Source organism: Vitis vinifera, chromosome 10, assembly GCF_030704535.1.
Source record: "Vitis vinifera cultivar Pinot Noir 40024 chromosome 10, ASM3070453v1".
NCBI lineage: Eukaryota > Viridiplantae > Streptophyta > Magnoliopsida > Vitales > Vitaceae > Vitis > Vitis vinifera.
In genome coordinates, this window is record NC_081814.1 from 12,699,350 (window position 1) to 12,726,274 (window position 26,925).

The window sequence follows — 26,925 nt, forward strand, 5'->3', positions numbered from 1 at the left end:
TCGGCGGCCAACTCCTCGCCTTGCGTCTTGCAGTAACTGAGTTGCCTTTTAGCTTTGCTGACTCTTGAGAATGTGCTATCGGCATCACCTCCTTTGCAGAGGTTCCTGATCGCTGAAGCTTTGAAGACGAAGGCGTTGCTGGGCCACCATTAGAAGACCCTGCTTCAGTTTCGTGGACTGGACCCGCAAAAGGCCCAATGTTCTTCTCCTCAAAATGGGCCCTGGCAAAATGGCCTTTAAAAAAGGCTTCTAGTTTTGTTGGCCCATCAACACTTCCTGCCGTTGGGCCCAAACAGTTCTTCCCCCTTCCTTTCTCCATTTTAGTAGCTGAATTTGAAACTGAAGACCGAGCACGGGAGCGATGACGAGGCCTCCATCTGTGGTACTCATTATCCCTAGCAGTAGCTCGTAGCCCTTCAACGTTCTTTGGCCTCTGATAGACGCAACCTTCCGCTGACGTTACTTCGTCCTTGCTGCGATTTGACTCTGGCCTGAGAAGAACGTCTTCTTCAGCTTCTCCGATGACGGAAATTGCAACCGTAAATGACTAGGCTCCATCTTCCACCTCTAGCAACGCTGGTAGCACGACATTTGGATGCATCTCCACCCACATCTTTACCTTCGACAAGTCTACGAGCTTCAGAGTTTCCTTTGTCACCTTCGTTACCCTCCCCCATTTCTGCAAAATGTACCTCAACTGAAACTCATCCCATAGATGGAAAGGAAGGCCTCTCAGTTCTAACCAACCCCTTCTAAACTTTCCACCAACAACCAAGTTTTCTTTTGGCGACCATCTCCTCAACGCAACAACCCCTCCTCTCACTGTTAAACTTCCTTGATCTTGAAACCACATAGCTCTCCTTGTAGAGTCCACAAAAAGCACCCTTTGTATTCGGAAATGGGAGTTATAGACACCATCCCTTTTGTACCCATCATCCTCGCAATAACTTTCCCTACATCAAACCAATCCAGAATTTTTCCTTTACTTTCACAAATTACAGCTCTTGCCCATTTTCCAACTGGCATCGAAGCTCCGTTTCTATGTCCTTCCTCTGCAACCACATCTGCATAGGACCGCCCTTCTCTGTACATTCCTTTGCTCACCTGAGACTCTTTATCCTTCTCCTTCGAGGCTCTTACAGCCTGATCAGACACATCTTGGACTCTGGAAATCGCCTTCCTAAGGGTTTCCCACCCATTGCCTTTAACACCCTCAGGAACAACTAGCACTAGAGATTTTCTTTTTGCAACAATTTCTGTAATTTTCATAAATCTCCCTCTACTATTGAAACAAATCTCCATCAAATGCGTCCTCGTTTTGCCCCTCATCTTCTGAGTAAAACCCCTGAAAGCCTCCAACTCCACAGCTTTCTTCAAATGTTCCAACAACCATTCGAACTCCTCCTCTCCAAAGCCTAACGAAACAACAAAACCTCGACTTCTCTCTGTTATTGAAATCCACATTCCCCCATTGATACCTACAAACTTTACCTGAAAAGCCTTTCTTTCCACGTCAAATCTTTCCATCACTCCCAACCCTGAGCAGAGCTTCCTCAACCACACATTGCTTCTTTGACTTTTACCACTAATTCCTATCACTTAGTTATATCTACTTATGCATCATTCTACTTTCAATCTTGATAGGAATGAGATTTTCTTCCTTAGTGAAGAAGAAGAAATAAAACAAACCTAGGGTTGACCAGTATGACTGTTACTGTCAAGGGTTTCGATTCCTTTAAGGATCTTTATCTTGGTGACCCTTTCTTTGGTTCAATTTGGAAGGATTGTACTAATGGGCAGCCGGGAAAGTATTTGTTGCATGATGGCTTCCTATTCAAAGGGAATCAACTCTGTATTCCAGATTGCTCTTTGAAGGAAAAGATCATTCAAGACATGCATGGTGGAGGCTTAGGAGGACATTTTGGGCAAGATTGGAGGTAAGTATTATATTGGAAGAATATCATGGAAGAATATCATGGGATCAATAAATCCTATTGGTTCAATTTTGAAAAACTTTATCAATTTATGTTGGACTCTTTAGGATTATAAGCTATGCTTATTGTTGCCTTGTTATCACAATATAGCTTCATTGATGAGTTCATAGGCTTCTGTAACTCTGCTAGAACTCTTTGTAGCCACAAAAGCTCACAACTCACAAATCCCATTGGCCATGGCTCCATACTCCACTTCTACACTACTTCAAAATACCACATTTTGCTTCTTGTTCCTCCAAGTTACTAGATTGTCCCACACATAGGTGTGATATCCCGCTGTTGAACTTCTATCAGTAGCAGAACCTGCCCAATCTCTTTGTGTGCTTTTCTAGAAGAACAAGCCTTTCCCTAGACAACTCTTTAAGTACCTCAGAATCCGATACATAGTCTGTAGGTGTTCCTTCTGAGGCAAGTGCATAAATTGATTAACCAAGCTGACCGCAAAAGCTATGTCGGGTCATGTATGGGATAAGTAGATCAACTTTCCCACTAACTTCTGGTATTATGCAGTGTTTACATGCTCTCCCTTTTTGTCTTCTTTGAATTTAACATTCAGGTCTATTGGTGTGTCTATAGGTCTGCATTCACTCATTCCAGTCTCATTAAGGAGATCTAGGATGCATTTTCTTTACCATAATCACCTTCCTTGATCTTGCATCCTCCATTCTAAGAAAATACTTGAGAGCCTCCAAATCTTTGAACTCGAATTCAGTGGCCAAATTTTTCTTTAGTGGGTTCATCTCATCCAAATCATCACCTGTCAAAATGATGTCATCTACATACACTATCAGAACACTTGTCTTCCCACTATCTAAATGCTTCACGAACATTGTATGGTCGATTTGAGCTCACTTATAGCCTTAGTTTTTCACCGTTTGGGTGAACTTCTCAAACCCTGTTCTCGGTGATTGCTTGAGACCATATAGTGATTTTTGTAACCGGCATACTCTTGAGCCAAATTTCTCTCCAAAGCCTGGAGACAGATCTATATAGACTTCTTTTTTTAAGTCTCCATTCAGGGAGGCATTCTTGATATCGAGTTGATGGAAAGGCTAATCAAGGTTAGCTGCAATAGATAGCAAAACTCTTATTGTGTTAAGCTTTGCCACTAGCACAAACGTCTTTGTATAGTTGATGCTATAAGTTTAAGTAAAACCCTTGGCCACCAAACGAGCCTTATATCCCGCAAGAGTTCCATCAGACTTAAACTTCACAGCAAAGACCAATTTACATCCTACAGTAGTCTTTCCTTTAGGCAAGTTCACCATGTCCCAAATCTTGTTCTCCTCAAGAGCTCTCATCTCCTCAAAAACTGCTTCCTTCTACTCAAGAACCTGTAAAACATCTTGTACATTTTTTGGAATCTCCATGAGGGAAAATTGAGAGGTAAAGGCAAAAAAAATGGTGACAGATTGTTGTAGGACACAGACTTTGACATTGGATGATTTATACATGACCTAACACCCTAACAAACAGCTATGGGAACATTTAAATTATCAGGTTGTTTTTTAGAGATTGGACACAACTGAGACATACCTTGTGAGTTTCAATTTTACCGTGGATTGAACTTATGGCTGCATAGAGAACTCTTGGACTCTTTTTCCTGAACATGTTGTCTTTTTTAATAAACTTGTCCAAATTTTTTTTTCCATATTTGCACCTTCTCTTTTTCCAGTAGGATCATAATCCTGTAATAAGATTACAGGTGGCTTAGAAGATTCTTCAGTATTTAAAACATTTGAAATTTAAGTTTCAGCATTTGTTTGTTTTGAATTCGAAATTGCTTCAGTTTGAATTAGAATTAATTTTGAAATTTGTTCAATTTGAATAAAATCATCTTGAAATAAATTCAAATTCAAACTATCTAAACGTGATTCTTGTTGAAGCAAATCCGACTTTTTTTGTTGCAATAGATCTGGAAAATTCAATTTTTGAATCAAATCGAAGTCTTGAACATTCAAATTTTGAAAACCAAAATTGTGAAAATTTGGAAATGTCGAATCTTCCTGTTTTTTCTCCCCTTGAAGGTGAGACTCAAAAAAGGATTTTGTTTCAAAAAAAGATACATCCATGGTAACAGACATATTTTTTGAAACAGTATCAAAGCACTTGTAACCTTTTTGTGTTGATGCACATCCCAGAAAAATGCATTTTCATGCCCTAGGATCTAGCTTCCCATGATTTTTATCGTGATTGTGAACAAACATAGTGCAACTAAAACCTTTAATTGGTAATTCGGTTAAGATCCAAGAAATGGGAAAAATCTTATGGAAAACATGCAAAGGGGTTTGGAAATTTAAAATTTTTGAAGGCATTCTCTTAATGAGATAAGTTGTCGTAAGAATTGCTTCACCTCAAAGATATTTTGGAACATGATTTGTAGTAAGTAGGGCTTTCACCACTTCTAAGAGGTGTTTGTTTTTCTTTCAACTATCCCATTTTGTTGTGGGTGTCATTACAAGGACTTTGACGAATCATATCCTTTTCCAAGAAAAATTGTCCCAAAACATTGTTGAAAAATTCTTTGTCGTTGTCATTTCGAAAATTTTGGATTTTCTCATGAAATTGTGTTTTTACAATGGTGTAAAAGTTTTTAAAAATCCCTTCAAAGTCATATTTTTAAATAAACCTAATTAACCCTAGTATGATCATTTAATGAATGTGACAAACTGTTGGAAAATATGCCTGTTAGAAATTTTGGCAGATTGGGTGGCAGATTATTGAATATTTTTCTAGCCCATATAAGCTGTAACAATTGTATAGTTGTACATAGAATCTCCTAAGATTTTTTCCTTTCCTAGCATTCTTCACTTATTTTATTTATCTTTGATAGCATAATCATAGGCATTATTTCCTAGGCTATTTTTGTCCAATTATTCTGTATATGTTCATATGTAATTCTATATAAAAAAACACAGTAGAAAGCATTTCAAAAAAGGGTTCTAGATCTTAATGAGAATATGGTATCAAAGCTAGAATTTGCTTTGTATAGTCACTAGCATTCTCAGTGTCTTGTGCCTTTATTGATAGGAATTGTTTTTTGAGATCATATCTCATTAGTTTTGAACCTTTGGTTAGAAACATTGCTTCAAATTAGGCCTTTATTGCCTTTTTTTTTTTTTTGACCTTCATATCCCTTCTTTCCCTCATAATGTCAAACACTTCAGAGGTTGATTCTTCAATATCGAGCCAAGCCACAATCTAACAATCAACATAACTTGCTAAATTCCAAAATATAGTAAGATCCTTTAAACTCAATGGGGGAAATTATTTAGAGTGATCACAATTGGTAATGACTTATATTAAGGGCGAAGGAAGTTAAGCCATCTCATTGGACCCGTTGTGAGCAAGGATGATCCAAGGTTTGTCATGTGGAATGAAGAACACTCTTGAATCATGTCATGGCTTTGGAACTCTATGCAACCAGAGATAAGCTGCACATGCATGTTCTTCTCAACAACCAAGGAAATTTGGGAGTCCGTGTGTCATACCTACTCTAAGGTAAGGGAGGCAACCTAAATGTTTGAACTAAAAACAAGGATTCATAACACCAAACAAGGTATTATTTTCGTAATTGAGTACTACAATGTTATTAAAGGTCTTTGGCTTGAACTTGATCAATATCATAATTTAATTGGAGGTCTAAGAATTCTTTGGTGATGGCCTAGCTCTTCAACTCCGTGGAGGCCACTGTTGCAAAACCAAACTTGTTCTTGCCAATAGTGAACGATGTCTGGGATTTGGTTTAAGAAACCTACTCAGATTTGGAGAACTCCTCCCAAATCTTTTAATCGAAGTCCAAACTTTGGCAATTCAAGCAAGGTGGCCGCGAGGTTATTGTCTACTACAATGAGATGGTAACCTTGTGGCAGGAATTGGATCAATGTTATGAGGATGAGTGGGAGAATCCAAATGATTGTGCACAGTTTATCAAATGTGAAGAGAATGACTGTGTATATATGTTCCTTACTGGTGTTAATTGGAGCTTGAATGACATGAAAGGCAGGATCCTTAGCCGAAAGCGTTTGCCCTCCATCTAAGAGGTTTTCTCATAAGTCAGATAGGAAGAGTGTTGGAAGACAATTATGATGCACAATTCAACACCTAGCAGCCTTCCAGAAACTAAGAGCTCTGCCTTTGTCTCACAAGGATCTGATATTGAAGGTGAAATGAGAAAAAAGTCGTAGTGTGACCATTGTAAAAAAACCGTGGCATAAAAAGGAGACTTGCTAGAAAATTCATGGCAAACCGGCACATCTGAAGAAGAAATGTGATGGCAGGGCATTTCAAACCAAGGCTGAAGATTCTCAAGAACAATCAATCGACTAAAAAATGTCACAATTCAAAAAGGAGCAATTAGAACACTTGAACAAACTCTTTAAATCTCCACAATTTTCTGTCACTCTTTCATGTTCTCTTGCACACCAAGGTAATTCCTTACAAACCTTTCTAGTGTCAAAATTGAGTCACAAAATTTTTGGATTATTGATTCTGGAGCATCAGATCATATGACAAGTTGCTCACAATTGTTCTCTTCCAATAGTCCGTGTGAAGGCAATAAAGAAATCAAAGTTGCAGATGGATCTTTTTCGGCCATAGTCAGAATAGGTTAAATCAAAATCTCTTTTTCCTTAAACTATTTATAATGTGCTTCATATTGCAAATCTGTCATGTAATCTCTTATCCATTAGTAAGCTAACTCTTAATCACAATTGTCGTGTTAACTTTGATTCATCTTATTGTTAGTATTTGGAACTAGCCTCGAGGAGGACGATTAGCAGTGCTAAAGAAAGTAAAGGACTTTATTTTCTTGAAGATGCAACAAAACCGATTAAAATTGTCCAAAGTTCTTGTTTTGAGTCTATTTCTATTTCTAGTAATCATGAAATAATGTTATGGCATTATAGGCTTGACCACCCTAGTTTTCAGTATTTAAAACATTTGTTTCCAAATTTGTTTTGAAATAAAAGTCCATCTTCATTTCAGTGCGAGATTTGTGCATCGAGGACTCCTATACTTTCTGGAAAAAAAAATGGTTTGTGTTCTCATTCAGATCTAAACCCTTTTTTGAAATGCTTTCTACTGTGTTTTTTTGTATAAGATTATATATGAATATTTACTGAATAATTGTACAAAAATAGCCTAGGAAATAATGCCTATGATTATGCTATCAAAGATAAATAAAATGAATGAAGAATTCTAAGAAAGGAAAAAATCCTAGGAGATTCTATGTACAACTATACAATTGTTACAACTCATATGGGTTGGAAGAATATTCAATAATCTGCCACCCAATTTGCCAAAATTTCCAACTGGTATATTTTCCAATATTCCCCTTCAAGCTAAGGAATAAATATTTCTCATTCCTAGCTTACCTAAGATGGTTTGAAACTGCCGAGTAGGAAACTCCTTTGTTAGAATATCAGCCAACTACACCTCTGTAGGAATATAAGGAGTACAAATTAGCCAATTTTCAAGTTTCTCTTTTATAAAATGTCGATGCACTTCCACATGTTTAGTTTGATCATGTTGCACTGGATTGTGTGTAATGTCGATGGCTGACTTGTTGTCACAATAGAGTTTCATAACTTCTTCCCATTTGATTCCAAGGTCACTTAGTATTATCTTGATCCAAAGAAGCTCACAGATTCTGTATGCCATAGCCCCAAATTCCATTTCTGCACTAGAACTTGCTACTACTGATTGTTTCTTACTTATCCAAGTCACTAAGTTTCCTCCTAAAAATGTGCAATACCCTGATGTTGATCTTTGGTCTATTATTGACCTAGATAATACCCTCCCCTTTTGAAATGAATGCCTTGGCCAGGTGAAGACTTTAGGTACTTTAGCACTCTAAATACTGCTACCACGTGCACTTCTTGAGGAACATGCATAAATTGGCTTACCACACTCACTGCATAGGCTATGTCAGGCCTTGTGTGAATTAAGTATATCAATTTCCCCACTAGGCGTTGATATCTTTCTTTGTTCACTGGAGTACTTCATTTTCCTTCGTGTAGCTTATGAGATTGTTTTATTGGAGTCTTTGCTAGTTTGCAGCCACTCATTCTTGTCTCCTTTAGTAGATCTAGAATATATTCCTATTGTGAGATTAGGATTCCTTCATTTTTATTTTTATTTTTATTTTTATTTTGATAGGAAATAGCAAAGAGATATATTGATAGAAATAAGAAGTACAAAAGAAGGATGAGGAATCCTTCCACCAACGAAAAAACTAAACAACAAGAATAAAAAACAAGAAGCTACTATGTAAAAACTATGAACAAGCTCTCTTGGCTAGACCATCCCGTTGGAGCTACACACTGCTAGTCAATCTAGTTGTAACACATTAAAGGGAATGCCCTTAAAAACCATGGAACAAAAAACCCAAATAGAAGCAAGGAAGTGAATGGAATCCCATAGATTCTCTGAATTCCTAGCTTTATCCTCAAATATCCTAGCATTTCTTTCCCACCACACAACCTAAATTAAAGTAATGCATCCATTTTGCCACAAAACTATCCCTCTCTTGGATATACCAAAACCTTTATAATTGATGGACATCATGTCGGAAATGCTTCTCGGGGGAACCTAATCCATCTTGGCTAGCTGAAATAATTTGTGCCACAACCCCATCGTCAAAGAATAATGTAGGAAAAGATGATCTGCTGATTTTCCATACTTCATACACAATTTACAAATGTCAGGACTAAGAGCTTTGTAGGGTCTTCTCAATTCTAGCAAGTCATTAGTATTTACCTTCTTGTATGCCACTAATTAGACAAAGGAATTGACTTTAAAAGAGACTTGAGAATTCCATACAAACTTAGTAGTAAAAACTGGAGATAAAACGGATAGGTGGAACAAGGCTAGGAAAAAAGACTTGACTGTAAATAACCCTGAAGAAGATAAAGACCAGGATCTCACATCTGAAGCCGATGTGGATAAATGCAAATAATCAAGAGAACGCATGAGACATTCTAAATCTTCTATCTCAGAATCGGAAATGTTACGACGGAAATTAAAGTTCCAAGAGAAGAGGCGAGCAGAACCGAGAATTGAAGATATAAGAATATTTTTATTCGTGACTACTCTAAATAGTCTTGGATATTAGAATCCCAAAGGTTGGTCTCCCCACTACAAGTTTTCCCAAAAGCGAATTCCTTCTCCATCTCCTACCACAAACCGAGTATACTTGGAAAAATCTTGAAAGACTTGTGCAATAGCCTTCCAAGGACAACGATGAGATTACGACTCCTTCATTAGAGTGTGAAACTTCAATTCCTACAAAGTATTTGAGCTTTCTTAGGTCTTTGGTTTCAAATTCCTTAGCTAGTTGCCTTTTCAATTTCTCCATTTCTGCAAGGTTATTTCCTATCAAGACTATGTCATCAACATATACAATAAGGGTTGTTACCTTATTCATTTTTTTTTGTTTGAAGAATAAGGTATGATCTCCTTGACTTTAGTTGTATCCCATACTCTTCATTGCCTTTGTAAATCTTCCAAACCATACTCTAAGCGACTGTTTAAGTCTATAAAGAGCTTTCTTAAGCTTGCATACTTTGCCTTTTTCAAATTTTTCTTCCAACCCCAATGGCACTTCCATATAGACTTCCTCTTCTAAATCTTCATGTAGAAAGGCATTCTTGACATCTAGTTGTTGCAATGGCCAATCAAGATTAGTAGCTAAGGACAATAGAATCCGAATAGTGTTCATCTTTGCTACAAGTGCAGAGGTTTCATGGTAATCAATTCTTTGAGTTTGAGTGTACCCTTTTGCCACTAGTCTTGCTTTATATCTTTCTAGTGTGCCATCAGCCTTAAACTTCGTGGTAAACACTCATTTGCAATCCACTTTCTTTTTTCCTATGGGAAGATCCACAACCTCCCATGTGTTAGTTTTTATTAGTGCACTCATTTCTTCCCTCATTTCTTTCCTCCAATTGTCATTTCTAAGTGCCTCTTGGACAATTTTTGGTGTCTCTATAGAATTTAGTTTCAAGACAAAGGCTTGGTAAGAAGGTGATAGTTTTTCAAGGGAAACAAAATGGCTCAAGGGGTGTTGAGTACATTGTCTTTTTTCTTTCCTTAGGGCAATAGGCAAATCAAGATCATTAAGGCTAAGGCAATCCTTGCCCTTTTTTTGTGCATCAAGATCAATAGAATTAGTACCTTTTTCTGGTTGAATGACTGGGACATGTGGAGTTTCTGGGGCCAGTTGCTTCCTCCTTGAATAGACCTTGAGTGGCACTTGAAGATCCTCCCCCTCTGAACTTTGCATATAGGATTCAAATCTGGGCAACTCAGGGACAAGTTCTGGTACAGTTTCTGAGGCATTCTTTGGGGCAATTGCTTGGGCATTTTCTGAAGTAACAGCTATGGAAAAATCTGGCATGACTGGTGCAGTGTTTGAGGCATTTTCTAGGGCTGTTTTCTTTTTTTGTATTTTCTGGAGTGACTGCTATGGAAAAATCTGATCCCTTAGGTTGGACAGTTTTGGTGGAGTTCTCTAGGATAGGAAGAATAGGTAGGTTAGGAAAGAATTCCTTATCTTCTGCGAAAGGCTCCCCTTGAAGATAAGGATTAGGAAAAAAAAAAAGGTTGCTTTTTCATTGAAGGATACATCCATAGTGACAAAAAACCTTTTAGAAGCGGGGTGATGGCACTTATAACCCTTTTTTGTGGGAGAATAACCAAAAAATATACATTTAAGGACGCATGGGTCAAATTCAGTTCCTTGGAGAGCATAGATATGTACAAAGGCCACACACCCAAACATCCTTGGGGAAAGGTGGTTAAAACCGTCAAAATTTGGAAAAAATCTAGAAAGTGTTTCAATAGGGTTAGAATAGTTAACAATTCGAGAGGGTAGCCTATTTGTGAGGTACGTAGCAGTTAGGATAGTCTCTCCCCAAAATGACTTTGGAACATTCATTTGAAAAATCAATGCTCTAGTGATTTCCAAAAGATTCCTATTTTTACGCTCGGTTATCCCATTTTGTTGGGGAATATCATTACAGGAGGAATAATGAATGATTCCTTATTTTTGGAGATAAGGTGTAAGGTATTGATTAAAGTACTATTTTCCATTGTCTAACCTTAGTACTAGGACCTTACTATCAAACTGATTTTTTAGCATGTTATGAAAAATGGGGAAGATTGTGCTAACCTTAGATTTTTGTTTCATGAGATAAACCTAAGTAAACCGAATGCAATCATCAACAAACAAAACAATCCAGCTTACCCTAGAAATGCTATGAACTTTAGTAGGTCCCCAAATACCCGTATGGATCAAACTAAATGGAACAAAACTTTTCTTATTACTTAAAGGAAAAGACAGACGGTGATGTTTAGCATACTCACAAACATCACAATGGAAGTTTTGAACATTTAGCTTTTCAAACATATCAAGAAATATTTTTTTCAACAATAAAAAAAGTGGATGACTAAGACAAAAATGGGATAACCAAACTTGTTCTTGCGCTGGAGTATGATGTTATGATAAATAGGTATGAAGAGTAGGACATGTTTTGCAGCTTGTGCCACTTTCAGCTTTAAGGAGAAACAACCCCCCTTCTTCTCTAGCTTGCCCAATCATTTTCCAGCAAAAAGGTCCTGAAAAGAACATTCAGATTGTATAAAGTTGATTGAACAAGTTAGCTCCTTAGTAATTTGAGGAGTAGACAACAAATTTACTGATAGTTTTGGAACATGTAAAACATTTCTTGATGTTAGAGAAGATGTTAAGAAAACATCTCCTTGACCAGCCATAGTTACTAAGGGTACCATCAACAATTTTGATTTTTGATTTCCCATGCATGGAATGTAAGTAGAAAAGACTTTTGAAGAATTGGTCATATAGTCCGAAGCCCTTAAATGAATGATCCAAGGGTTGGAAAATTGAATTTTAAAGGCACTCAAGGAGAAGGAATACTTACTTGTTTGAGTAAAATGACTGTGTCTCCCAAGTTTTTCCAACTCGGAAATGAATCTTTTAAGTTTGTCAATTTCCTCCTTGTTGAGCTCCATTTCATGGCCAAAGCTTTCTTCCTATTGTTTTCCTCCATTTCCAACAACATTGGCTTGTGATTTATAGCCAGAATGAACCTCTTTACCTCCATTCTCCCTGAAGAAATTTAGGGGCTTGTCATGGAGCTTCCATCATGTCTTCCTTGTGTGCCTATTTTCTTTGCAATAGCTGCACCATAAAGAGTCTTTCTCACTTGTTTTCTTATCTTCGTTTCTACTAGAGTTTGCAACATTAGTCGCAACACTTCTGTTGAATATAATGTATTTATAGTGTACAATCTTTCTTTCCTTTCTTAATATAGGTCACATATATGGTAGTTAGTTCAACCTAGCCTTGTATATATATTTCTCTATTGTAAGAAGTTAATCATATGAATGAGAATTAAGGTTTCCTCTCTCTCTCTTTCAACAACTTCCTTCATTTTCATTTGGATTTGAGATAGCTAAAGCATATCTATCCATGGTGCTTCCCTTTTCTAACATCATATTTCTCCTTCCTTTTTCTCCTCTAACGATTGCAGAGGCTTCATTTAGAGATGACAACGACTCTTTTCCAAGAATTTGGACCCTTACTTGATCCAATTCTATATTCAAACCCGCTAAGAAGTCATACACCCTCTCTCGTTCAATGAACTCTTGATGCGTTGGTGCCTTTATGCTGCACTTCATTCTTGCTGAACGTCGGATTGTTTGCAATAGGTTTTTTGAAAAATGGCGAGTTTGACAGACTATGACCACTCTAAATAATTTTTTCCATTCAACTTATGAATAGTTATTTGCAAAGAAGATCCTGTCGACAAGCGATCAACATAGCAGTGGTTGCCAATGTGTTTGCAAAGATAATTTTAGAGGAATTCTATGAGTTTCTGATTGCGGTCATTGTCTTTTTCAGTGTAGCCATCTTCACAATTAGGGTTTCTGGTTTGCAAGCCTAAGCTCCGATACCATGTAATTTTGGAAGAAAAAATATGTTTTCTTCTTATTGAATAACTTCAGAATTACATCAATAAATAGGATAACGAGTATCCTTGTGATCCTAACTAACTAACTAAAAAATACGACCTATTCTCACACTAGTATTTGACTCCTAAACTAAAGGATCGGATTTTTATTAACAAATAGAAAGAATAAAAAACAAATCCTAACAACTCCTCCTAACTTTCCGACATTTACAATGCAATATTCCTCATTGGTTTGGGCTTGATCTTTATGTTGGTGAGCGTAATATACATTGTGGGCTCAAATCCTACAAGTTTAAACTTTTAGGAAAAATGGTTGTCTAACATCATATCAGAGCTTCATTTGATGGGAGGTCAAGTGTTACCTCCCTACCATATGTTTAGTTCCCCAATTTGTTAAGCCCACGTATAAGCCTAAAAATGGAGGCTACACGTGAGGGAAAGTGTTGGAGAGCATGATATACATTGTGAGCTCAAATCCTACAAGTTTAACCTTTTAGGAAAATTGATCATACAACACTTTACAATGAAATATACGCCTGATATCAGTTAGGATTGGCCTAGACCCAAGTGTATAACAAGTAACATATAGCATATGTTGATGGTTTTCAAGCTCAACCACAATATCTCATTCCCACTGATTTTCAAAAACAAGGGAACAAAGTGCACTTCTTTACTTCTTCATATGGGATTTTTTCCCCTTTTTTTTCTTTTTTGTACTAGAATTTCAGCAAACCCTACTTACTAACTCATTTTGTATTTTCTCTTATATTTGATTGCTTTCTTAGCAAAATCATTGGTAGTATTGGATTACTTAAACCAATTAGTCTGTGTGTGTGTGTGCGCTTGTACCCGTGTGTTAGGGTGGGGCTTAGGATTCATGTTGAATAGGTCCAAACTGCTAATTTTGGTTTCGTTGAAGAACTTCAAATGGGCATAAATTTTAATTTGAGTGGTGTTACAAGACCCATCACTTATCAAAAAGCTCTTAATAAGATTTACACCATAATCAATCATCGATGTCAAGCACATTTTGATAGCTAAATCATAGTATTAAGAATACCTTCTGTTTTTATTTATTTATTTTTATTTCTCTTTTAGATTGTGTCTAGGGTCATCTATATTCATAATCAATTCTTGGAGTTTCAAGATATTTTTGTAATTTCTTCTACTTTGGTTGGCAATTCTAGTTTTAATAGGTTTTGGGTACTTTATTATAAATGGTTGCTGATGACACAATGAACAAACAACTAAGGGAGAGAGAGAGGGAAAAGCAAGGTTTAGGTGGTTTATATGGTGTGAAGAGGGAGAGAGGAAAGGAGTGAGGGACAAGCAAGGTTTAAGTGGATTATATAGTGCGGAGCGAGACGGTGGTTTATGTGGTTCGTGTGTGTGTGTGAGAGAGAGAGAGAGAGTGAGAGAGAAAGGAAAAGGGATGGAGGGTGGAAGGGAGGAGGGGACAAGAAGTGGTTTACATAGCATGGAGAGAGAGAAAAAGAGAAATAGAAAGAGTGTGTATGTGAGAAAGAAGCATATATAGTTTGAATTATTTTGGTACTGGCTTTCTTCAATTTATGTCTTTTTACAACATATGAATGTCATAACATTTATATCTTTTTTTTTTTAATGTTTTTAATGCCTACACATGAACATCCATCCTACATATTTTTTTCCTAGGAGTATACTTTATATAAATTCAAATGTAGATAATATGATAACCAATTTTAACTTGTGTTGTAGTTTGTGATTCATTGATTCCTTTTATTAACTTGATGATTTGACTTTTTCCAGTCACTTGGGTTGCTATGTGAAGCTCAGTATTATCAGAATGTCATACGTGTTGGTTTTCGGTTGAGATCAACTTTGGTAAGACAACTCTCTATATTAGCAATATTAAGAATCTATATAGCGCTTGTTTCAATGTATTTCTTTAAGCCTTGGTTAATTTTTATGCTAGGCTCAGCCACTCAAGTGGCATTCCTGTGTCTTATGCCAACTAATCTCCATTAATGAACAAAACCTTATGATTTTTACTTTCACACTTCTCTCAAATATTTCCTTATGTAGAGGGAAATATGGGTTTACCTTGTCTATTTTGAATTTTATGAGATGTATTTTTGTTCCATTTTCTGGTGAGTTTTCTATTTGTTAAGCTTCAATTCTATTATGAAGCTTCTAGCTGTTTTGGAATTTTTAGAAGCATTATCTTATCTGTACTTGACTGTTTTTATTTGTAGGTCGCTACTATATTTCGTAAGTCTTTAAGACTAAACCATGAGGGTTGTAAGAACTTCTCATTTGGAAAGATAACAAATATGGTGACAACAGATGCCAATGCACTTCAGGCATGTTCTTTGTTTCTCACTCTAGATACATATACGTATAACCAATTTGACTAGTAACTACGCGTTCATTTTTCTCAAGATTATAGGTTGTCTGCCTTTGTTGTCTTTATTTAATTATGTCATTAATATAAAAATGGATATTGCAAACAATGTAAAACATATATCACTTGATTATCCTTTTCCTTTGTCATATGGAATATGTAATTAATCATGTATGACATAAAATCACCAATTTGACATTATTAGAAATTAATGCTCCATTGTTGTAAATAAAACTTTATTAAGAAGTAAATGAAACATGTGGGTCTCATATCCACATGAATTAACTGTAAAGATTTAGCGGTAGCAATTGAATGAATCTATTTAACATGCCCCACATTTGAACCCTTAAGGTTTTTCTAGTTTTTTTTTTATAGGAAACCACGCAAGAATATATTGATAGAAAAAGAAGTACAAAAGGAGGATGAGGAATCCCCCCTCCAAAAGAAAAACTAAACAACAAGAAAAAATAACAATACACTAGGCCGTCCCATTGGAACTATTTGAACTACACACTGATAGCCAATCAAGTTGTAGTACATTAAGGGGGGTGCCCTTAAAACCCGTTGAACAGAACGCCCAAAAGGACGCAAGGAAATGAATGGAATCCCAAAGATTCCCTGAATTCCTAGCCTTGTCCTCAAATATCCTAGCGTTTCTTTCCCGCCACACAACCCAGATTAACGTTATACTTGCGTTTTGCCATAGAATTACCCCTCTCTTGGACCTGCCAAATCCTTTGTAATTGATGAACATCATGTCTGAAATGCTTTTCAGAGGAACCCAATCCATCTTGGCTAACTGAAAAAGTCTGTGCCGCAACCCCAACGTCACTGAACAATGGAGAAAGAGATGATCTGCTGATTCTCCTTGTTCCATACACAACTTACATACGTCAGGGCTAATAGCTTTGTGGGGTCTCCTCAATTGTAGCAAGTCATTGGTATTCACCTTCTTATGTGCCACAAGCCAGATAAAGGCCTTAACTTTGAAAAGGACTTGAGATTTCCAAACAAACTTAGTGGGGAAAAATGGAGATGAATCAGGCATTTGGGACAGGGCTGTAAAGAAAGATTTGACTGTGAACAAGCCTGAAGAACATAAGGACCATGATCTCGCATCTGAAGCGGAAGTGGATAAGTTCATACATTCTAGAGAGTGCATGACGCGTTCTAAATCTTCTATCTCAGAATCGATTAGATTACGACGGAAATTAAAGTTCCATGAGAAAGGGCGAGACGAACCAAGGATTGAAGATATTGGAATATTTTTATCCATTACTACTCGAAATAGTCTTGGATATTGGTCTTTTAAAGTTTGGTCCCCCCGCCACAAATCTTCCCAAAAGCGAATTCTTTCCCCATCTCCTACAATAAACCGAGTATACTTGGAAAAATCCTGGAAGCCTTGTGCTATGGCCTTCCAAGGATAGCGGTGTGACCATCTGACTATAGTATTGCCATCCCAACCATTTGAGTGTGTCCCGTATATGCTAAGAATGACCTGATGCCAAAGAGATGTACTCTCCCTAGGGAACCTCCACAACCATTTCCCTAGAAGAGCACGGTTCCTTAAAGGAATCTTCCCGATCCCCAAACCCCCTATAACCCTCGGCTTGCACACTGCTTCCCACCTAACAAGATGATCTCTTTTACCTTCCCCAACCCCTGACCATAGAAAGTCCCTTTGCATTGTCTCGATTTTTGCAGCCACTGAAGCTGGAATCTTAAACAAAGAAAGGAAGTAGCTAGGGATATGGGAAAGGCAAGAGTGTAGGAGAGTTATCCTACCACCAAAAGATAAGTAAGCCTTTTGCCATCCGTCTAATCTCCTAGAGATTCTCTCAATCACTGGATCCCAGAATCCACAAGCAGTTGGGTTCCCTCCCAAAGGAAGACCCAGATAAAGATTGGGCCAATCTAAAGCCTTGCAGTCAAGCAACAACACTAACCTAGAAAGATGATTCTGATCCAGGTTGATGCCATAAAGATTACTCTTGTCAAGATTGACCTTAAGCCCAGAGATTTGACCAAACACTAACAATAAACTCTTAAGAGTTTGCAATTCTTCCTCTCTAGGGTTAGCAAATAGGATAGTATCATTTGCGAATTGCAGATGGGTCACCCTACATCTATTTCTGCCTACCCTGAAGCCCTCTAGCAAATTTCTTTCCTCAGCTTTCAACAACATTCTACTCAATACATCTGCAACAATAGTGAATAGGAAAGGGGATAAAGGGTCACCTTGTCTTAAACCTCTAGCTGCCTTGACCCATCCTTTAGCATTACCGTTCACTAGAATAGCATAAGATACCGACGACAGACAACCTCTCATCCAACTCCTCCATTTAGAACTAAAGCCCTTCTTCTCTAACACGTGATCTAAGAAATCCCATTTCACATGGTCATAAGCCTTTTCAAAGTCTATCTTGAACACAACTCCCTCCTCCCCTGATCGCTTTTTCTCGTCCACAATCTCATTGGCTATAAGAACTGCATCCAGAATTTGTCTCTCTTGAACAAAAGCACCTTGAGTGGAGTGGATGGTCTCTTGTAGAACTCCTCTTAGACGCCCTGACAATACTTTTGCTATTATCTTATATAGACAAGTGATCAAACTGATAGGTCTAAAATCCGAAATCTTCTTTGACTGACTCTTTTTAGGCAAAAGGACTATGAAGGAAGCATTAGTGTTTTGATTAATAATCCCACTATTGTGAAACTCTGCAAACACCCTCACTAAGTCTTCCTTGATCACATCCCAACAGTCCTGAAATACTGCTATGGTGAAACCATCAAGCCCCGGCGCCTTATCCCTATCTAACTGAAAGATGGCATTAAAGATCTCTGCTTCGGCGAAAGGGGAATCCAACCTAGAAGCACTCTCTTCTGAATTAGGGGACCAATCAATACCTTCTACTCTCCATGACTCGCCAGGAGGACTCGAGTAGAGCTTTTTGAAATATAGTAATATCTCCTCTGTGATGCTCTCAGAACTGTCCAACACCAAACCTCTTTCATTCTCCAAGAGTTTGATGAAGTTCTTGTTACGTCTCCCATTAGCCATTTTATGAAACAGCTTTGAGTTACAATCCCCCTCCTTAACCCATTTTATCTTAGCTTTTTGTTTCCAATGAATTTCTTCCCTTAAAATTTGCTCCTCTAACTCCCCTTTTCTTATAACTCTTTGAGCTGCAAGATCAGAAGAGAGAGCCCCTTCTTGTTCAATGGCATCAATGTTAGCTATTTCATCCAATATAGTTTTTTTCCTTTCCTTAAGCATTCCAAAAGTATTCTTATTCCAATCTTTCAATTTTGCCTTAACGAATTGTAACTTCCTCATGAACTTGTGACCTTCCCAACCATTTCCTTCAAATTCTCTCCACCAACTGCTAAAGCTCTCTTTGAAATTATGACGTTGCAACCACATATTCTCAAACCTAAAAGGTGTTGGTCCCCACTTGAACGGATTAGTATCCAAGACAATCGGCCAGTGATCTGATGTCCATCTAGGAAGTACTTCTTGAAGGCTTTGAGGGAAGGAAAGATCCCACTCATTTGAATAGAGAAACCGATCCAATCTCTTACACACCGGTGACTCCTGCATGTTTGACCAGGTGAAAGAGGCATTCCTTAATGGGGGATCATGTAATTCGCTTTCTCTTATAAAACCATCAAAATCCCTCATGCTGGAAGTGACTCCAGATCCCCCCAGTTTTTCTGATCTTCTCCTTATCACATTGAAGTCACCTCCAACACACCATGAGGGATAAGTAAGGCCAAAAAGGTCTAACATCTCCACCCAAAACTCCTTCCTAATTGAGGGATTGTTTGGACCATAGACTGCAGACAACCACAATGGTCCGCTTCCATCCGAGAAGAACTTGACTGAGACGGAAAAGGATCCTATTACCACCTCCTCACCTCTCATTTTTTTTGAGTCCTAAATGATCAAAATCCCTCCTGAAGCCCCGCACGCCGGAAGATTAGCCCACTCCTTATTCCTAACCGACTAGACACTACCTACAAACCTTCTGTCGCACTCCTCTCTTTTTGTTCCTGAAACATCACTACATCCGGATTCTAAAGCCGCAGAAAATCCTTAACCACCCTCCTCTTTGTCCTAGATCCCAACCCCCTTATATTCCAACTTATGATCTTCATAAAAACACCTCACTGCCCCTAAAACACCAGACCATCACCACCAAAGCTCAATTGCCTATGGCAATTCTGTTCTTTCGTCTTGAGTACACCTTAATATCCAAGGAACTCAAGACTTCACAAACTTTGGCCATCTTGCTAGGGGAAAGACCTTCTATTTGGAATCCATTCATCTGGGAGAAATCTGAGTCTCCTTTGCTTACTGTGCCCAGAATAGGGGCCCCGTGAGGCGAGCTGGAATTGGTCTTATCATAGATAAAGCTCTCAGACATCAGATTCATTCCAGCCATCTGGGACTCCACTTCAACATGATTAGGATTGCCAACATACCCAAGACGAACCCCAACGTCACTTTTTTTTTTTTAAGCACTTTTCAGTTAACACTCGGTTTTTCATAGGAAACTGGGAATGAAAGGCTGAAATGGAGAGATCGGGATCAAAAGGACTCTGGTATGGAGGAGCCACACCAGAGAAGGGATACCGTAAAGGCAGAGAAGGCTGAGAAGTATGATGAGCAGATACCTGGAAAATTCCCACTTTCGTCATTCCACAGTCCCCCCCAAAGATAAGCCTTTTTTCTCCGTTTGCGTGATAAGAAGGATGATCCGAGACTGAAGATCCACTATGAGAATAACCCACAAGGCCCTTAACACCTTCTCCGTCTTCTCCTATAGCATTATTGCGCATTTTCTCCTTCTCTTTTGACATAAAAGGAACCCTAGGAGTATTCATTTGTTCCTCGATTTCCTCCGTCGGCGTCGTTCCTTCCTTGGAACCCCCTTGAAACAAAAGAGATCCCACTTCGGCGACTTCTTCCATTGAAAGAGAATCGCTTCCTGTCGGCGATCTCTCAGTCGTAACTGGCTCTTCTCGGCTTCGATCTCCTTATCGGCTTACAGAGCTTGACGGAAGTAGGACATTCCACAGCTTCTTTGAACCACGCATCACCATGGGGTCCCTCCGTTGAATTTCAGAGTCCTCGTAACCTACCTTCGCCTTCCCCTTTGCAGTGTGAGAAGCTCTGTGTGACGGGCCCTTCAATGAACTGTTTCGCTTACCGCCCAACTCTTGGCCCATCTGCTGGATCGGGCCTTTCCCATGGGCTTCCCTTTTCCAGCCCACATCATTTTCTGACATAGGCCTGGGCTTACTAAAAGATTGGGCCCTTAACAAATGTTTGGAGGCCCAGATCTCATCTACGAGATTTGACTCGACTTTGACCTTACCAGCCTGCTTTGGCCCAACACCACCTGCCTTCAGTCTTTTAAAATTTGAATTGAAAGACGTTGGAGGCCAGCTGTTTCCCTCTTCCGTCCAATTCGTTCCACGTGTCCTCCCGGGAGCATTTCCAGCCTTTTGACCACCTCTTCACTCCATCAATCTGTCAGCTGCCCAGCCGAGGACACCTTTCCAGTCGTTGATCGATCTTCAGCTTCCCTCCTTCTGCCAGCTATCCCCGAGTGAGCCTCAGCCAAACGCCGAGTTGACTCACCCATTATTCTAGCCTGCATGCCATCTTCTTTCCCTACCACTGTAACTGAGACTGTGAAGTCCCAACCCCCATCTACCACCTCAATCAACGCGGGAAGCACCGATCTTTCTTTCATAACAACTCTCACCCTAGCTTTGCTTAGATAAAAAAATTTCAATGTACGCCAATCTATCTCTGTCACCGTCCCCTATTGCTCCATGATTTTCTTCAAGTGAACCTCAGACCATAAATGGAATGGTAAACCCCTTAACTCAATCCAACCTTCCTTGAATTTCCCCTCTATTTCTGAGTTTTCCTTTGGCGACCATCTTCTCAACAAGACTGTATTTCCTCCTCTGATCCTGATGAACCTTGACTCGTGTAGTGATACAACCTCCTCTAAGGTTTCTACAAAAAACAATCCTTTTCCTCCGACGAATGGAACCACTGTCACCACGCCTTTGTGCCCTAACCTTCTCGCCATAGCCCGGCCAACCTCATCCCAGTTAACAGAATCATCGTGACATTCGCATACCACGACCCTCGCCTATCTCCCTACAGAAACAAGGCCGCCTCTCCTCGGTCTTTCTTCTTTGACTACATTCGCGAAGGACCGTTGCAAGGGACCCGCGAATTTGTGCAAATTCCTTCATTCCCTACTCTGCCTACCTTTTTCGTCAAAACCCGAGGAGGGGACCACCAGCATTGAATACAACACTTCCTTTAAACGTTCCCATCCCCTGCCATTGTCCCCCTCAGGTATTACCAGAAAGGTTGACTTCCTTCTGGAGGCGAATTCTGATAATCTTATATACTTGCCATGCATGTTGAAGCCAACCTCCAATAGATGAACTCTGTTCTTTCCTCTAAATTTTCTGTTGAAACCCATAAAAATCTTCATCTCAATGGCCTTTGTCAATTGTTCTATCAACCAGCTAACCTCCTCCTTCTCAAAACCTAAGACGAAGACAGAGCCTTTATTGTGCTCTGTTATTGAACACCATCTTCCTCCGATTTCTCCCTTCAAACTAACCCAGAATGTCTTCCTCTCCACTGAGACCTTCAAGTTCCTTCCCATACCACTGAGACCTGCGATACTTAATTGGCCAGAGTTTCCAAAAGAGGTATAATCAAAATTAACCTTGACTTTATCTTTAGGAGGGGAGGGGTCAAGGCCCATGTCAACTACCCAGGTACAAAGCAAGAGTATACTACAGTTATCCAGTCAGCTAAACAACCAAAAGAACTCGGTTTTTCTAGTTTTGGAACACCCATATTACATCCTTACTAATAATTAGAAGTAGATCCTTGAAATTACTATGGCCTTTGGTACCACAAATAAAATAACCTTATTGCAAAGAATGTACATTTAGAAGATATGACATGGAAATTATTTGAGCTATGTTTTGTTGGCATTAAATGTTTATTGTGCTATCATGTACTCTATCATTATCTTAGAAAAAATAGACAATATGTTTACTATCACAAATTTGGCAAAGTTTAACGAATATTTTTTTAGGATTATTGACGTAGGATAGTAAAGAGAAACAATTATAGAGAAGATAAATAGAAATAGAGAAGAAAAATTCTAAAAAATGATAAATATTATTAGTTAAAATTTAAAAGCATTTAATATCATTGACATTTATATAGATAGACAATCTTAACTCAAGTAGGAAACTAATTTTAATAATGCTATAAAGAATTTCAACTCTCTTAAAATTCTATTACTAAAAGCGAAGAGTGGTTAAAGATTTTCTGAGGTTAGAGAATCCGGATGTAGTGATGATCCAGGAAACAAAAAAGGTGGAGTGTGACAGAAATTTTGTGGGTAGTATTTGGTCGGTCAGAAATAAGGAATGGGCTGCTCTCCTAGCGTGCGGGGCTTCAGGTAGGATTTTGATTATTTGGGACTCTGATAAATTGCGCAGTGAGGAGGTGGTAATAGGATCATTTTTGGTCTCAATCAAGTTTGCTTTGGATGGTTATGGACCTTTTTGGCTGTTGATAGTTTATGGCCCTAACAACTGTGGACCTACATTTTTCACGTGCGCCCCCACTCGATCGGCGAGACTCGCTTTTTATTTGTGAAAAATTGATTTTTGAAAAAAAAGTTGGAGTCGCCACTTATTTTTATTTTTATTTTAAAGGGAAAATAAAACAAGAAAGAAAAACCCTAAAATGTGACTCCATAATTTTTGGAAAAAGCATGTCTTTGAAAAACCCGAGTCTAAGTCCGGGGATCAGGTTACCTATTGGGAAGGTACCTTTAAAAGGTAGCACCCCTCTAAGCCCTCTAAAGGTCTCTACTAACTAAGTTAAGGGGAATGTGACAATTAATTGATTAATTATAAGTACCTAAGCAGGCTAGATGATTCCAAATAAAATAGCATGCCAAACAAGATCAAATCACAATAAAGGAAGGTTAGGATGCGTACCTGGACCGCCTCTCAAGCGTTATCATAAAACATCAGAGTTAGTATAGAAGTATAACACACAACATGTATTTAATCATAGTGAATCAAACATACATCTAAACACCTAAGGATTATCAAACATATGCATACTTCACAGTGACATGATTGTTTACAAAATTTAGAAAGTAGGTGATAGGGGGGCGTACCTGGATAGCATAGATAACTTACAATGCGCTTCCATAAGACATGAGGGATTAGATAATAATAAAATAAAGAAACCCTAGCATGCTTGTTATCTAATTAGCATAACAAAAATTATCAAAGTATATGAAAACATTAATTATCACACACATCTTGTATACAATTCCTAAAAAAGATAGACATAATTTCAACAAGTGACAAAAGTGGCAACAAAAATAATTTTTGAAAAGATTTTTTTATGTAGGGGTTTCACCAATTCCCCAATTGATATACACGAATTTAGCTCAAAATTATCCCATTTATGTGGGACCACAAGCTTTGATTCGAGTCTGATTTCAAACCAAAATTTTCGTTAAAAACCGAGAAAGATGCAAACCGATCAAAAAAAATGGTTGCATATTATTTTAAGAAAATGGGGTTTTGATTTTAAGAATCCTAAAGGAATCTTTGAAATGAATTTTTAAAGGGAATGGGATTTTGATTCTGAGAACTCTAAATGGATTTTTGAAATGGTTTGTATAAGGAACATTTTGAGAAAAGTATTTTATTTTAAAATAAGATAAATTAAATTGAGAACAATAAAACGTGTGAGAAACATTGTACCAAACAAAAAAAACATAAACAAAATCATAAAGTACAATTTTTGGCAACCAAGCAAACTGAAATGGTGTGAATGGAGGCCAATCTTCACAACTTCCCGATGGCCTCCGAAAAGTAAATTTTACTAGAGATTACCAAAGCAATAAATTACTCAAACTTAGATCAAATAAGCTAACGAGATACCCACCAAGAATTAATGACAAATATTCAAGAAACACATCCATTAAGAATAAAAATCAAGAATTAGCATGAGATCAATTAACCACACAAACACATCTAGATTGATTAAAATGAGACAAATTAAATCAAAGCAAACAATAATTTTCAAACATAGAATTAACTTTATTAATGAAGTAATTTTATATAAAATACTTAAATCGAATAGATGAGTGAAACTAAATCAGAGTAAACTAAAGGCATGAATTTTCAAATATAGAATTGATTTTATTAATGACCTAAAATTATACAAACTCCTAAAATACTTAAAATGAATCAATTTAAACAAAAGGAAACTAAAACAAAATATGGATTCAGGGAATCTAATTTCAAAATAAACTTACATTATTAAAATGAAATCTAGGCTTAAAATGAATTAAACACTAATTAAAGTCAATCTAAACTTAAATTCTTAACATACATGATCAATTATTTTAACAAACTAAAATTTTACCTTAACCACAAATTAAATTAAAAAAAAAAACTACCTGAGACTAAATTTCTAAGCTATAAAATTAAACTCATAATCAAATGAATAAGTTGATGACACAAACAAGTAAATACGAATGAAATAAAATATGAAGGAAACGAAATATGAACTCAAGGAATTAATTTTTTATTTTTTATTTTTATTTTTTATAAACTTACGTTAGTAAAATAAATTTGAGCTTAACAAACATTTTTATCACTAATTAAGGCAAGTTTAAAATATAATACTTAACACATAAAAATCAATCATTTCAACATATTATAATTTTAACTAAACCTAAAGCCAATTCAAACCACCTTCAATAGATTTTTTTATTTTTTTTATTTTTTATTTTAAACTAAATTTTTAACCCATAGGTTCAATCTCATTAATAAATAAATAAATAAGTTACAAAGCATTAGATGAGTAGCAAATAAATAAATAACAACTAATAATTAAATGAATCAAAACTAAATTAAATAAAAATCAAATTATATATATATTTTTTCTTAAACTAAGACTACATATAAAAAATATATTTTCCGAATTTAATATAATAAATCAAAAACTAACCCTAAACACAATTCCCATGTTGCCATATTAAAATGAAACAAATATATGCCGGCACTAGTAATAAAAGTAAATCCACTTACCTATTATAATAATTATTCCACTAAAGAAAAATGTCCAAACTTGCATTGTTACATAAACCTAAATAACAATTCTAGTCTTTTTAAACTCATGCTACCATATTCAAAATCAATACGTCAAGAACTTGTAAAATTCAAACCACTTACCATTATAATAATATTTCCACTTAAAAAAATATCCAAACTTGCACTTTACATGAAACACATGCTGCCATATATATATAAAAATGACTTACCTAGCTTACCAAAATGACAGTACGTGGAGATACAGAGAAGGTGGTGTGCAGCTGGTGCGGTGAAGGATGAGTGGTAAAGCACCAGCTGAGACGTGGAGTTGATGCTATGATGGATGAACAGCCCAGTGATGAAAAACTGGCAGCCCAGTGATGAAAAGAAATCAGCAGCCCCCGTGATAACAAAATGGCAGCCCGGTGATTGAAAAAAATGGCAGCCTGGTGATGAAAAAAAATCAACAACTTGTTGATATAAAATATGGCAGCCCGGTGATTAAAAAAAAAAAAAAAAATGGCACCCTTCCCTCACGCTCTCAAAGCTCTCTCTCTCTCGATCCCTTCAAACAGCCCCTCTCACTCTGAAAAGAAAAAACTGCTTCCCGATTTCTTCAAAACGGCACTCCTCTCTCTGAAAAAAAACCCTGGCACCGATCCCTCAAAAAAATGACATTCCTCCCTCTCCTTAAACTCTTTGCACCCCTCCAAATCCGCGTAATGCCTTTCAAAACCTCACTGTATCTTTCCCCACAAAACTGTCTTCATTCATTCCCATGAGTGTCCTTCTATCATGCCCTGAATCCACCCTTCCAAAACCGGCGTGATCCCTTTCCATGAGTGTCCTCTGCACACCTTCCCATTGACTCCACCTACATGGAAAAATAACAATAAAAAAAAAAAAATATTCCAAAAAAGAAAGCAATAATCCATAAAGTCAAAACCATTCCCGTAATTCAAAGTCAATATTCCTTTCATTAAAATTTCAAGAAGTCCTTAAATCCCAAATAAGAAAATATCAATACATAGATAAAATGATATATACCTAAAAATTAATAAATATTAGATATATTTAATAATAATAATAAAATTAAACTAATGCAACATATAATAATAGTCGAAGTGTCAAACTCAAACCACCAAAAATAATAAATAAACAAATAACTCATTTCATGCAATTATAAAATAAAATAAATAAACGAAAATACAAATAATAATAATGATGAAATAATATAAATATATCAAAACTCACTTAATCTTAAAAGCAATCAATAAAATAAATAAATAAATAAAAACAAGAAAACAAATCTAAGTGAAACTAAACCTTGAAAAGTGTTTAAGTGGGCCTAAGGTCGTGCCTAATG

At 37.2% G+C, this 26,925-nt stretch overlaps 1 pseudogene; it reads left to right on the forward strand.

The window, feature by feature from the left end:
- Window positions 1-26,925, forward strand: part of LOC100254981 (ABC transporter C family member 12-like) — a 132,640-nt pseudogene that overhangs the window by 27,048 nt on the left and 78,667 nt on the right.